General features: G+C 40.8%; 1 long non-coding RNA gene across 1 annotated transcript in view; it reads right to left on the bottom strand.

Annotated features, from left to right (window-relative positions):
• Positions 1-13,774, bottom strand: part of LOC309652038 — a 40,634-nt gene extending 26,860 nt beyond the window's left edge. The window contains exon 1 of the long non-coding RNA XR_014258528.1: positions 7,912-13,774. This is a non-coding gene — a long non-coding RNA (uncharacterized lncRNA). The remainder of the gene's footprint in view (positions 1-7,911) is intronic.
• Positions 13,775-14,904: the final 1,130 nt, after the last annotated feature.

Raw genomic sequence — 14,904 nt, 5'->3', positions numbered from 1 at the left:
TTTTCAAAAGAGCTGCTTTTCCTGTGCCTGCGATGAGTTTATTTTGTGGAACTTATTTGGCTGCAGAACTCAACAACTGCGAGAAATTTTAAAGCCAGGTGAATTACCATGACTCCTTCAGTTCACAACAATAAGAAATGGGAGCTGGGGGCTCATTTAAAAAGTGATATCAGTGCCTTTCATGTAACAACAAAAATGAACCGGGCTGATTCGTTGAATCCGAAGTTAACACGCTTATTTTCATCTTATCATTATCCTGATACATTAGTTCCTCTCTCACCTGAATTCCCAAAAGTGATGAGTGAAGCTTTTCAAAATGTGATGGATTCTTCATCTTTGATGCTTTCCGAATGAACTATTTAAGTATAGTTCTTTCCGATTTCAACCCTCTAGGAGGCAGAAGTCAACAGATCTCTCTTCCTTTTGTTGCACAAGCTATTTAAACTTGCTGCTACACCACATCCTTTCTCTGACCGGCTGACTTCCAGGAACTAACCTGTGGTTTTGAAAACAGTATTTTCCATAGCAGGCTGTATTAGTTATTATTGACATTATTCATGTATTCTGAAGGTGTGCCCCAGGGCTTTTACAATGGGCTACTAAAAAAAAGAAAAATCAAACGGCAATAAACAAAAGACAGAAGTCTTGCTCAACCACCTAAATGTTAATTCATTTGTTTTTGGACTTAGCACTTTGTTCACTGAGATAGGCTCTGAAAATGTTAAAAGCAAGGACAAAACGAATTTCCCATGGTCCCTAAAGTGGGGGGTTTTTTTTGCATGATTTTTATAAATAATTCAAGAATGTGTCATTTTTCTTTTTAAAGTTCTGTTAAGTAACAGCTTCTGAGAATTAAGCTGTCGCTACTGAGTCTCTATTCTACCCTGGAACTAGCTCAGTAGCCTTTTCAGTCTTTATCCAACAATGAGTGAGACCATCCTCTTTTGTACTCTAAGATTTACTTAATGTAAACTATTTTGATTTTTTAATGATTTAGAATAAATGATGCAAGGCAGGCAAAAAAATCATTAAAGAGAGGGCTCTCATGCTTATTAGAAGAACGGTTTTCTGAGCACTTTTAAAAAGTCAGGTTGAGGTTGTATGTCAGGGCTCAAGTTTCACAGCCATCTCCACTTTGAAACATAATATATAAAAGCGGAGGTTTTTTATACGAAATCAAGTGTGTTTTCTGCTTAAGTGGGAAACATTTTAACATTTAAACTATGGTCAAGCTCTCCACTTTGAAATAGAAGGATCCGAGGAAAGAGCGATGGCTAGTTGGTTGCTGAAAGAAAGAATCTTTGTGAGATATTACTGCTGTCCCTTTGGCTGAAATGGCGACCAGCACTAATCTAAAGGTCAAGCTGGTAACAATGCTGAGTAGTGCGTTTTAACATCATTAAAAAAAATCTATAAAACGAAAGGGCTAAATCCAACCGCTTCATACTGATAATTGTGCAATTTCAATTTTGTTAATTACATGTTTATTATGAGCTCAGAATTTAGATAAATGTATGACAGTGTCTTAATCCTTAAAGAACTTCATTTGTGAATTTAAATAAGTGTACGATGGTGTCATAATCCTTAAAGAATTTAATATGGGGTTGGCCTGGTGAAACATTTAGGAAACAGTGTAAATGCCTAACTAGCAGCGTAAACAAGGAAAGGCAAGGGGAATGCACTTTAACTCCAAGTTCTCCAATTTTAAATTTCTAAACAACACGAATGCTTTTTGTAGATGCTGACACAATAAAAAAAATGCTATTTTGGCAGGGAAGATAAACATTTGATAAAGTCTATATTAGTGAGAATAGACTTGCTACGCTGTTGCAACTCCTATCTTTCAGGTAGGAAGCACCCTGCATAAGAGGTATTTAGTAGATATTAAATTACTTGAAGTCAGATTATCTGGGTTCCAGTTCAGCTGTGTAACTTTGAGCAGGTCTCTTTAACTGCTGGCTGCACTGCACTTTCTTGATGAGATTGGTCTTTCAGAGCTCTTCCGGCTCTACAATTCTCTGGATTTTATGAACACTCTCTACAGTTTGTGTTTGATCTTTGTGTGTGTGTGTGTGTGTGTGTGTGTGTGTGTGTGTGTGTAGGTACAGACCCACACAGATAGACACAAACCCTATATATTGTACTATGTACTAGTTGCTAGGGGCAACCACCACAGAAAAGGAAAGCAGCTGTGTCCAAATTCCTCACAGGTCTGGCATGGTCCAGGAGGACCTGAGACCAAGTTATACTTCTGTCACTGAGCTAGATGAAGTGCTCCTTAACCAGCTGTCTGTGGCTCTGGCTCTAGAGTATGGCCCGGTGGGAGTGGGGTGCAGAGGTGGTTAAACTTGTAGGGTTCCTCAGTCATGGCTCCTCCAGTTACCAGTTGTGTGGCTTTTGACAGTTAAATGACTTCAGTTTCCTCAATTGTAAAATGGGGAGATGGTAAAAAGCTTAGCTTATAGGGTCGCTTTGAGGATTTTTATGACAATATATATAAAGCTAAAGCACTTAAAAGCGTGCTTGGCACATAATACGTATTCAATAAATGTTAGCTGTTGTTACGAGATGGATATAGAGTGAACCTGTTATTAACAGAGAGGGGGCTTGATGACCTGGAAACACTGGGAAAGCAATGTTAACAGCTAACAGCCATGCTGTGCATAATGAATAAGAAAGAGGGAAGAGTAGTTGGTGCTATTAATAGCGTGGTCGGGGCCACAAGGCAGCGAAAATCCCCTAAGCCTTTGCTGTCCAATATGGTCGCCACCAGCCACGTGTGCTATGGAGCACTTGAAATGCATTTAGTCTGAAATGAGATGTGCTGTAAATATAAAATACACACCAGATTTGGTAAAAAGGTAAAATATCTCATTAATAATTTTATATTGGTTACATATTCAAATAAGTATATCTTGCATATATCGGGTTAAATAAAATAGAGTGGTGAACTTAATTTCACCTGTTTCTTTTTACTTTGTAATTTTATTTTTAATATTTATTTATTTATTTATTTGGCTGCGCTGGGTCTTAGTTGAGGCACGCAGGATCTTTAGTTGCCACGTGCAGGATCTTTAGTTGCGGCATGCGAACACTGAGTTGCCACACGTGGGATCTAGTTCCCTGACCAGGGATCGAACCCAGGCCCCCTGCATTGGGAGCGTGGAGTCTTAGCCACTGGACCACCAGGGAAGTCTTCTTTTTACTTTTTTAATGTGGCTATAAGAAAATTTTAAATTACACGTTCAGCTGGTATTATCTTTCTATTGGCTAGCACTGCTCTAAAGTGTTAAAGGAGCCAACTGTCCCTGCCCTTAAAATTTTTTCCCCAGTAAGTCTCTCACTGGAGGCTAAACCACCATGTGACTCTGTCCCAGAAAGTTCTATTTCTCTTCCTCCCAGAAGCTCTCAGAGAAGTCACCTTCTATCGCTGCCACCAGCACTGGGCTTTACTCTGATTTACTCATCTGCATGCTCCCATCATAGCTTTGCTGTGTCTCTTTTGGGGTGAGGATAAAGATTTCTGAAACGGTGCTGAGTGACAGGTCAGCCTGGCTTCAAGCACAGGCTCCATCATATCAAATTACGTATCCTGTCAGAGCCTCAGTTCATCATCTAGAACGGAAGGGTAACAGTAACAATTACCTATTAATAGGGTCACAGTGGGAGATATTTATATAAAGTATTTAGAGCAGTGCCTGGCACATAGTAAACCCTCAATCAATGTTACAGGTTATTAACATCTTTGCCTGCTGTGTTTTTTGGGGTGAGGGGTCTGAATTAGTAAATCTGTCTTGAGTTTAGGTGAAAAATCTACCCAGGCTATTCTGCTGATGAATGATAAGACGATGGGATCACCAAAGATTTCACATTTTGGGTATTGGTATCTCTTGTTTAAGGTAACTGATGGAGTAGGGGTAGCAGCTGAGACCATTTCTTAGGGGCCAAGTGGCAGTGAAGAGCAGACTTTGTGAATGTGAAGCAAATGAAGGGGCAGAGATCTCCCGGAGCTGTGGCATTTGGGATTGCTGAGAAGGAGTGATTGAGCAAGGTGTGTGGAGACATGAGTTGCTCACTCAACCTCTGTCGACCCCATTTTCTGCAAACAGATCATTATTCTCTTTCTAAATACCTAAGTACACAGTTGAAACAAAATGGAACTCCAGGGCTATGGTAGTTCGGAGAAGGCAGAAATCACTGCTTGCTGGATTTAACAAAGAAAGCTTGCTGCAGGAGGTGTAACTTGAAAAGGCCCTTAAAGAATGGGAGGAGAGAGACCTAGAGACCACTGATCTGCCCACATCTCTGCCAATCGTGTGTCCACGTCACGAGGTGAAGTATGAATCCACCTTGGACACAGTCATAGTCAGAGGGGCTCCCAGAATCTTTCTGATGACTTACGTGAATGAAACCCCTTATTTATAGCTTAAAAGATGAGGTAAAGTGCAACTGGAGCCTCGGGTTCCAATCCTCACTCTTGTGGAGTATTTTTCTGTATAGTAGGCCTATGTGGAATTATGCCACATTAATTCCTGATTTACTGCACTCTTTGTGACCAAATGTTTTGTGTTAACATTTATATCCACAAAAGAGGAACATTTTTGGCAGATTATTGAATACTTAAATGTAATAAGCACCTTAAATTTATGAGAAATCGTCATTTAATCAATAAAGAAAATGGACGGAAATAAAGAAAAAAGTTCATGACAGAGATTAAAAAGCCAAAGTCTCCATTAATTCTCCACACACCATCTCAACTCTCTCTCCAGAGGTAACTAATTCATTATTACTATTATTGCAGTTAAAAGGAAGACCAGGAAGAAGGGCTGGGGGCTAGGGGGGAAAGGAAGAACAAAAAAGAGGGGGGAATGAGATAAAGAGCGAAGATTTATGGAGTGGGAAGAGACCTCAGAGGTAATCTAGTAAGTGATTTGCTTAAATGTCATTCAGCTAGTTAGTGACAGAGAGCAGACTCAAGCTGAGATCTCCTGATTCTCACTCCCGGTCCCTTTCGACACTACCGCAGGGTTTGGGGAGAGGGTAGGTTAAAGCAGTCAGCGGGAAGGGAAAAGCCCCAATTCCCAGCCTCAGTCTTCTTAAGAGTTCCAACCCCTCCCCCTCTTTGAGATGCAAAAACCGCTCTCTAACACTTTGAACTGGCTTTCCTTAATCTTCCCTACGCCTTTCTATTCCTAACCACCAAAAGGAACTTCTCTGCGAGCTGTCTAAATCTTTACAAAGAAATTCCCTAGAGTTATCTTTATTTACTAGGGGAACATTGCTTGATCTCTCAGTTATATATTTTTAGACAGAGTTAAAGAATTGCTCATGTTATCTAGTGCTTTACATATGGTTTTTGGTCGTTAGTAAACACTTAGTGTTGAAATAGAATTTACAAAGTGGAAGGGAGCTGCCATTTCTGATATCCCCCAATACAAATATTCAACCTAGTCACTAGACCAACAGTGGAAGTGTCAACACACTCTGAAAGGGTCTCATAAAACTACAAAGTTGAAGTTGTCTCCACCATCACAGAGTTTACAAGCTAGTGGGGCGGATGGACAAAGCTCAATTATCCATAATGGCCTCAGCAAAGATGTGATAATACCTCATCTCATTAGCATGTTAGCATATGCTATAAAATATGATAATTTTAAACTCAGATGAACGCTTTTTATTCTTTTTCTCTATAAAAGGCTGGGGTGGGGATCCAATTCATGACATTCCTATACAACAATGGGGACACTGTTTCCACATTGCTCATTCCAAAAGGCATTTCTGAAAGCTAGAGATAGATGCCTTTTAGAAAGTAGACCACATTTTCTGGCACAATACTTAATTTATTCTCCTTTGATGACATGCCTGGTGGAATGAAGGAAATGGAGGGGGGGCATTCCATAAAACCTGATGAGGCAGAATTATAACACAGATGGTATAACAGTTTATACAATATTAACAGCTCTTTTAATGTCAAGCTAGTACATATAAAGGCATCAGAGAGTGAGCTGTGTTTCTCCTTTTTAACTGTATAGTTGAAGAAAAATCTAAGACGCAAGTAACACAGGAGGCAAATTTCAGTTTGCAGGTTATGAATTTGAACATAAAGTTGCATTTTGATGGTCAAATGCTCATTATTACTTGGTATCATGATTGGGGATCCCGATCTAGACTAGGGGTGGCAGGGGGTCAGAAATGTACCCATTTCCCTGTGCAACAGCCAGGTTCCTTGGAACACTTGAGTAGGAGGATGACAGTTTGTGTGTCTTTTCAGCTGGTGTAATCAGATCATAGTTAAAGCGTGAGGATGATTAGATTGTTACATTTTTGATAGCGCAAGTCTCCCAAAACTCTCTTTCAGTGCCTTGCTTGCACTCTGGTGCCCCAAATCTTGACAGTAAGAAGTTGGGGTCTTGGCAAGGAGGCTGATCATAAGGCATAGGGCATCAGCAGGAAAGAGAAAAGAAGGAAAAAGAACATTTATTGAGCACTCACGCATTGTGATCACTCTGTTGCTTTCACACATTATCTCATTTAATCTTCACAACAGCCCTACGGGAAAATCGAGCTTGAAAATAAATCAAAAACTATCTAGATTTCTTTCCAAATGAACCAACATAGTGGTTTTCTTTAATCTGGCTCTGTGACAATTAGTGGAGGCATCTTAGGCAAATTATTTTGGGGGGGGGTCTCAGTTTCTTTGTCTGTAAAATGAAGTGATTAGGTTAGATGCCCACTAAGGATCTTGCCAACCTAAAATGTTGGCTCAAACTATCCTTTGAAAGATACTCTGCTATGTCCTTTCAAGGTTTAATGCTGTTACGTACAGTATTTCATCATAAACTTAGTATTGAAAGGGCATACAAACTTGACCAAGAGTTAGGCAAAGTGAAACACAAATTGGAATTTGAGATTTTTTTTTCAAAAATTGTGATAATCTGTCAAATACTAGGATTAATTTCTGCAGCTGCAAATATATGATAGTGTTAAAAGCCAGCAAAATTAATTTTAGGATTAATTTGTTAGGAGCTTTAGATCTTAAATATCAAGACTTTTGTGTATACTTGGTAACTTTGTTACTGGAGTTAAAGAAAGATGCAGTATGCATGCAGGGATTAATCAAGTATGGAGATTAGTTTAAGAATGGTGGGTTTGAATTGTAAATGAAATAGTTGAAATTGCAGAAAACCAAGGAACTGTAGAACAAAACAACCATAAATAGGACACTTTGTTTAGGAACCAAAACATAAAATGTATTCTCTTAACTTTTATATTTAAATTTCTGACACAGAAGTAACAATCAAGTAAATGTATTGACTCCCCCCCCCCAGTAGATTTTAAAGATGTTATAAACCACTGTTTAAAGAAGAGCCTTTTGAAGCTTAATGAAGAAGGGTAATTAGTTGAGTGGGACAAATATAGCAAATAAAAATTGGTCTCATTTTGTTAAGTGATTAACCAAACTGATGGGATCTACTCAATTTCTAATTTGTTGATTATCCTTAGACACATTCAACTTTTGTAAATAATTTGGGTTAGGATATAAATAAAAGGATATATCTAGTTACTAATAAAAGATATAACATCCAGATACACTAATAAATAATATAATGTCAGAAGAATAAGTATATTGCCAACAACTGAAAAAACATGATTAAAATATGCAGAGGAAGAAAACAAATTTTCTTTCCGACCAAATTAAAGAAAGCCTCAAAGATTATAATTCAGTCTGAAGGCAAGGTGTATATCTTACTCTAAAGAAGCTACATGCTACTGTTCCTCAAGATCTAGTGGTTTCTATGCTTTTGTTTAAACAGTCTTTAAAGCAAAATTGCAAAGGAAATAAATATAAAAGGATTTACAGATTAGTCAAGTATTACATTCTAAAAATATAATTTAACCCTAGATACTCACCAGGATTATTTGTCTTGCTGTTTCTCCAAAATCAACAAGCAGACTCTATATTTAAAATGGCTTTGTTTATTAGCCTTGATATCCTCCAAGGAAGCACTGAACTTTGGTCTAGTTAATTAATTATAAAAAACATAAAAAGGTTTAACACGCGTAGTACAGTATTTTTTTGTAACACATACCAACATATCATGTTTGCTTCTTTAACCTTGAGTTCTTGAATACTTAAAACATATCCTATAATAATGTTATTTAGTTCAGCAAGTTTATCAATTTGATATCTAAACATTTTCACAAATATGCAACCCATACTTAAATCGTAACTTCCACACTTTCTTCTTGCTTTAATCTTCGAGCAGCACATAAACCGTTTTAATTCTTAAAGATGGTTTAATAAGTAGCAGCTATAGAAATGGAATCACTAACAGCAATAAAGGAACCGTTTGTCTTAGTGATGTGAATCATATTTTAAATCTTGGGAGTAAAGTTTCAAGTAGTTAAATTCATTAGGACTTGAAAAAGTTGGGGGGCTATGGACAGATCACTCTCTTCTGAAAAAATAAAAATATACACAGAGCTCCAAGTTAGGGTTATAAATTCTATGATTTTTAAAAGAGAAAACTGTGTCCTTCCATGGTGAATTTTTAAATCATCAGTTTTCCTGTTGACTTAGACATCATTTCAAAAATTGCAAAAGTAAGCTAGATTACATTTGTTTTGAGAAAAAATCTCTCTTTCATTTTTAAAGTAGATGTCTTCTGTAGGCTGTATCTGTTGAAAGATTCCCTTTTACAGTGGGTGCTAGCCCTGTTATTTAGGTTGTTCCAAGCTTTCATTGCCGTCCTTTCAGGCATCTGGATAATTCAACACATTTCACTGCGCCTTCCTCCTCAGCATGAAAAAGGCCAGACAATAGTTCTACTTCCTTCAGCAATCACAAGTCAGGAGACAGTTAAAGAGAATCTCTAAGCTTAGCAGAGGACTACCAAGCTGAGGATAAACGTTATCTTTGAGGAGAGAAAAAAAAAAGAGAGAGGAGCTCTAAAAAATACCCTTGTGCTCTCTCTGCACATAGGTAGTAGAACATTACCATGATTTACTGCAGTGATAGCAGAGAGAATACTGAATGACTTAAATTTTTCTAACCTTAGATGAATATTTGGGATCTCTTCTTAATCATGACATTTTCAAGTAACACACTTAATAGTGTAAAATTATTATACAATTGGATAATCTTTAACATTACGATTTACTTGCTTTGGAAGAATATGTGATGATGATACGTTTTGGGGATTGTGTTTTGAAGATAAAACTGTATCTTTCATCTTGTTCCGTTCCATAACTATTTTCACTTAGAAAATTTATAATGGTGCAAAGATGGACAAATTTAATCTGAAAAGTGATTGAAAAAAAGTGATGTGTGTAAAACATTTCTGTTTTATAGCTTTTTCTTTGATTATAGTATTACAGTCTGCTAGCAATTTTATGGTCTGTAATACCAGAAGTTCCACTTCTAAGGTCACATAAACAGGAAAATCAAAGTGTTTCAAACAGAGTGTAAAAATACCTTTAACACTATTTAATCTTAATAGTGAATCACTTTAATGTCCGCTGAGTCTACTCTCAAGGTAGGAGAATTAACTTAAGAAATTTTTCTACTGATGAAAGGCAGGTTATTTTGATATCTTTTCAATATTTGCATAAGTATTTTGACTTGAAATATTTGACCTGTAAAAAATAACGTTGTTAGTGAGAGGAAACTGTTTTATCATACTACTGAGAGAAGCAAAGATTGACAGAACAGTAATTTTAAAGCATCACATATTAACAAAATTAGTTCCATGTTGTAAGTGCTAGTACCCACATACCTCATCCGATTTATGCAAGATGTAATTTCATTCTATTGTAATTTAATTATTCTTGCCATTCAAAACAAGATTAACTCATTAATAAGGATAAGAAATGTTTGTAAATAATGACACACATTATTTTTAAAAAGCAAAGTTAGCAAAGACCAGTTTATAAAAGTAAAGTTTACTAACAAATGAAATTTAATAAAATGTGTATTTTAAACATTCATATTTCAGAAAGTCAATCCACCTCTTGCTGCCATTTGATCTTCATAAAACCCTTTGAGATTGGGATAAATATACTTTTACTTTCTACATTTTTTAAACCAAATTATATAATTGTGCATGTTCAGTTAGTGAAATTTTCTCTTTCTTAACAAGGGATAAATCTTTTGAAATTGATATTTAATTCACATTTGACACTATTCAGTTGAAGACGTACTGTTTATTTTCCTTACCTGATTTATGTTGGTATACGCTATTGAAAAGAAATAACATTCAGAAGTTCATTATTAACTCAGATTTTTTCCTTTGTTTTGTTGACACAAATTTTCATAAACTAAGGCTTGGTAACAAAAAATTCAAATTTCTTTTATTCAGGTTAATTTATCTTAATATCCTGGCCATTCAAAACAAGACTGATTCATTTTTAAAATATGAAATGTTTGTAAATAAATGAATACTTTAAAAAAAAAGCAAAGTTAGTGAAGACCAGTTTTATCTGAATCTCATGAAATCACAGTTCTTGTTCTAGGATCAAATAGCAAAATAGCATTTGAAATATTTTCTCCTTGGAACCTCCACCGCCCCCCCGCCCCCCATATTGTTCAGTGAGTGTTCTGATCTACGGGCTTTGTTTTAGGCCTCATGGGCCCACACTCACATATGAACACAGAACCACACAAATGGAGCAAAACACGTACTGCAGGAGGATGCTGATTTCCTGATCCCAGGCAAAACTAGAGTGTAAGAGACCTTAACTGCAAGTGTAGTCCAAAAAATTAAAGTAGTAAATACACATAGAACAAAAGCTCTATTCTAGTTGTGTGAGGAACATAATACTCTTAAATTACTTTCTGGTTTCCATGGAGACCTTTTTGTCCTAAGATACCAATCATTAGGTTTAACAGAGCCACTTAATATTATTTCTAAATCAAGTAAAATGATTTCTCAACTGGGTAAAATGTCAATTACCAGTATTTTTAAAGGTGCTAAAATCCAAACTACTTGAGATTGCTGCTTTCTATGGCACAATTACATCTAGAGTCAATATAGAGGAATCCCCCTCTCCTTTTCAGGCAGATGAAAGCTCAAAGTATCTCTATTTGGGGGGCAATTCTTCACAGGATATCTGTTTTCTAAATTCATTAGAAACTCAAAATAGTGGCAAGAATTTTAACTTGTGATGAGAATTCTTAGATAAGTTCTCCCTCCCTTCCTTTGGCCAGTTTCGATACCTTCCTTACACATTCATATAGAACATCTGGGCTTCTGTGTAAGCATATGTTCTATATGAGATATACATATATACACACCCATGCACATATATACCACATACACATATGCACACACACAGGCCAATCTGTTTGGGCGTAAATGATGTGACTGGAGCTAGGAGTTGTGGCTCCTTTATTTTGCAGAATGCCTAAGTATTGTTTGTCTCACAATACTGGGAGCGAGCAGGAGCCTGGTGGGAGCCTGGAGCCTTAAGCCCTGGGTTGTGGTCTGGGGGAGGGGACGGGGTTGCCGGGTCACAAGCTCTTAGCTTTTAGCCTCAGCATGACCACAAGTTTTAAAGCATGAAGGGATCACGTGCTTTTCTTTGAGCTGTTAGCTATTCTGACTTTTTAGGGGTGTGTGTGAAATGCTTTGTTCTTTAGCTTTTTTTGATTCTCTAGGTATTTTGGCTGATGATCACATTTTTTTTCCAAAAGAAAAAGACAAAAATACATTACTTATGTATCAAAATGTCCTAGTTGTGGTTTTTTTTTTTTATAGTAACCTATATCTTGTACTTAATTTTACCTTGCACTGCACAGGTACTGAGATGGAATAAATTATTTTCGCCAGTTGGGAACTTGATCCAGACATTCTATATGTTGCAAGCATTAAAAAAAAATTAAGAACAAGAAAATATCCTGGTAAAGCAATCTCAAAATACCTTATTCCGGGTATTGTTCTGGCTTTAAAGGGAAGGAGGGGTGGGAGGAGGGGTGGGAGTTGAGGGGGGCCGAGTAGGAAGACTCTGGGAGGATGTCTTGTTTAATGAACTGTTTAAAACTTTTGGAAAATTTTAAGCTAGTGAAGTCCCTCAACATGGTATTTCCATTGAAAGCGCTGCTTCTGCTTGTTCCTTTTTAATAGGATGATTTCATCTTTTCTAACTCTCTTCTGTCTCTCAAACCAAGACACATAGACAGAGCCGGAATGCCAAATTAAGACTTTTGATGATAATGAGATTTATTTGGGAACATTTTCCAAAATCAGGGTAATGGGTCTTTTTGTTCTGATGGTGAAGAGGATGAGGATATGTTTACTCATTGACCGGGAGCTCTGGCTGCAGCTGCAGGACACAATTAATTATGCTAATAGTTTGTGAGGAACGGATGTAACTCCCCTACCCCCCTTTTTTCGGGGGGAGGGGAGTTTGGCAAAAGGGGAAGGAGACGCCCTGGGGTCGGATCACATGATATTATCTTCGCGCCACTTTCGCAAAAACCCTTTTTTTACTCCAGGTTTTGCTCGAGCTCAAAGGTACTGTTCTTATCTTGCTTTAATACAATGTTTCTTAAAGTCGGGTTTAAGATCTCTTCCCTCCCCCTCCTCTTCTTTCCACTGCTAGGCGTTACCATTAAAGGTCGAAAGTTGCATTGCAGTCGGTGCAATCTCACAGGACGGATCTGGTTGGGCAGTAAACTTTGGGCTGCGTAGTTTCCAGAAAGTATCAGGCAGACGCGCCAGGGTGGGCTGCAAAGTCTGTTTGCGCGTTTTATGAAAAGGGGAGAAAGCCCACCTGTAGGAGTGACTCCCTTTGGAGAAACGAGTGTGGCTTTCGTTGCCTCCACCGCTGACGCCTGAGGGGCACTGGCCGTTCAGGTTGGACTCCATCGCGGACCAGGGGCGGGAGAGGCCAGTCTTTTGTAATCGGCTTGCCTGAGCTACTACTGTGCACCAGGTTGAGAATCACATGGCGCCCTTGGCCCCCGCTGGGCTTTGGGCTGCCGCAATCTCCTGCGGTAACAATAGTGGGGAGGGAGGGGTCGGCTTCATTTGGCACACCCCCTCCTCACCCCCGCTTGCTTTCCAGTGCTTTCCTCCCCAGATCCTGCGTGCTCACTGCCCTCTCTGATTTGTAACTGTCTCCCGCACTCCCAAACCCTCTCCCCGCGCCCGGGTCCGCCAGGGACGTGGAGTAGGTATAGTCTGATGACCGCATTTTGCCCAGTGTTCAAAGTGCTGTATGCTTAATTCCATTTTTATTGTGCTTCTTAAACTAAGACGTCGTCTTACTTTTCACAGAGAGTGTCCTTGGGCTTTGGCCTTTAAGCAGGCAGCCCTCAATTGGTTCTCATTAGCTGTGGAATGAGAAGAGAAAGCAAGATAATTGCACCGTGTCTTCCTTGCATTTGTGCATGTACTCGGTGGCTGCTACCGTTAACGATGCCTGCCAAGAAACCCTGATTTACTGGGTGAGGGGGGCTCCTGGCAAAGGCGAAATCCTCCTAACAGTAGCACAAGGTGCCAGAGGTTAAAACTTTCACATGTGCATAGAGTGAATATGCTGTGTCTGTATTTCTTTCCTCTTGGGGCCTTAGGAACACTTTCAATCTAGCGGAGAGGTGGCGCGCATGCGCGCGCCGGGTGGGGGACACCCCGGTCCCACGGCTCCGTGGGCCTCGTCGTCTGTCTCCGGTGGGGGGATGGGGTGAGCGCCGCGGGAGCGGGACCGGACGAGGTGGTAGCGAGTGCGCCATCCCGGGCTCGGCGCCAGTGGCACCGGCTCCAGCACCGGACGCCGCCCGGGCTGGCGTCCCAGGCGCGCCTTTAATTAAAGACTCCGGCTCGGGGGAAAGAGGGGAAAATGCCGACTGCGCTCGGCCCGTGGGTAACTGGGGCTCGGTGGGGTTTTCGCTTTGGCGGGGTGGGGGTTCCGTTTCCTAATTCCTGTGCGGGCCGGGTGGGCGGGGGCGGGCTTTTTTCCCTGGGCTATTAAAGGCAGAGGGGCGGGCTTTTCCCAGGGATATAGCTTCGGACGGAGGGCCGAGGGGACGGAGCGCTCCTCGAGTGGTGGCAGGAAGGCTAGTGGCCCCGCGTCGTTCTGGCCGGGGGCACTTTGGGTGAGGTGTGCTCTCGCGGCCCCGATTAATTTCCTGAACGCTGTTTCTCGCTTCTCTTCCTCCTCGGGCTCTGCGGGAGGCTGCGCTCGCGCCTGGTTCCCCCGAGCGCTCGGCCCGGGGTGTGTGTGGGGCGGGGGGGACGGGAAGAGGGGTGGCCGGTGCGGGGTCGCAGGGCGCGCCACCTGCGAGGGGCGGGCGCGGGCCGGGTCCCGCGCGGGGTGGCCCGGGCCGGCGGCCGGGGCAGAAGGGGAGAACCTTCTTTGGGGCAGCTCTGATCGGGGAGAGTTGACTGGCTGGGTGGGAGGGGACGGAGCGGGCGGGACTTGAGAAAAGCAAAGTACCAGAGTGCAGTTGAGGGGTAGCGGGGAGCGCGCGGGAAACGAGTCCCCCTTTCTCCTCCATCGCTGACCTTTAGGTTCCACGAGAACTTGGGGGGTGTGCGGAATGAGGGGGTGCACGTGGAGGGGGGAAAAAAGGACTCCCCTCCCCCTTGGCTTCTCTCCCACCAACCCGGGAATGGAGGGGGAGGGAGGCGTGGGCTTGGCGCGTTTTTGGTGCTTTGAATGGAGAACTCCGTTTCCCATGATGCTTTGTTTCTTTCTCTTTAATCTCGGCGGCGGCGGCTGCAGCACGAGGACGGGAGCGCGTGGTGTGAGCAGCTGGAGCACACCCTGGGCGCGCGGGCGGCTCCCGGACTTCAACGGGAGCACTAGGTAAGGGTGTGAGAGGCGCGGGAAGAGGCCGAGGGATTCACAAAGGCGGACTTGGAAGCTTTTGGGGGGGGGGGGCGGGTTGTTTTCCTTTTACAT

Source organism: Balaenoptera physalus, assembly GCF_965194825.1.
Source record: "Balaenoptera physalus genome assembly, chromosome: X".
Lineage (NCBI taxonomy): Eukaryota > Metazoa > Chordata > Mammalia > Artiodactyla > Balaenopteridae > Balaenoptera > Balaenoptera physalus.
Note: the sequence above shows the minus strand (reverse complement) of the source record. Positions and strands in the feature narration are given on the sequence as shown.